At 50.4% G+C, this 274-nt stretch overlaps 1 protein-coding gene across 1 annotated transcript in view; it reads left to right on the forward strand.

Annotated features, from left to right (window-relative positions):
- The window catches only part of LOC122073616 (L-type lectin-domain containing receptor kinase IV.2-like), a 15,350-nt gene that overhangs the window by 11,734 nt on the left and 3,342 nt on the right, over nucleotides 1-274 (forward strand). The window lies entirely within an intron of this gene.

The following is a 274-nucleotide window of genomic DNA, read 5'->3' on the forward strand; positions in this document are numbered from 1 at the left end:
AAAAAAAAAAAAAAAAAAAGAGAGTGCAGCTACTGCAATTGGCTGCCTCCGTTGCCGCTACCGTCGCAACCGCAGCCGCTATCCAGAAAGAAGAAGGCTCGGGGGAGAGAGAGTAACAGCGAAAACCAGGAAAAAAAAAAGAGTGCAGCTGCTGCTACTGCTGCTGCCACTGGCCGCCGTCGCTTCTGTCGCAACCGCTGCCGCTGCCATGCAACAGTCGCTGTCCAAGAAGAAGAAAGCTTGGGGGGAGAGAGAGTAACAATAAAAAAAAAAA

The sequence above is a fragment of the Macadamia integrifolia genome, chromosome 1, assembly GCF_013358625.1.
Source record: "Macadamia integrifolia cultivar HAES 741 chromosome 1, SCU_Mint_v3, whole genome shotgun sequence".
Taxonomy (NCBI): Eukaryota; Viridiplantae; Streptophyta; class Magnoliopsida; order Proteales; family Proteaceae; genus Macadamia; species Macadamia integrifolia.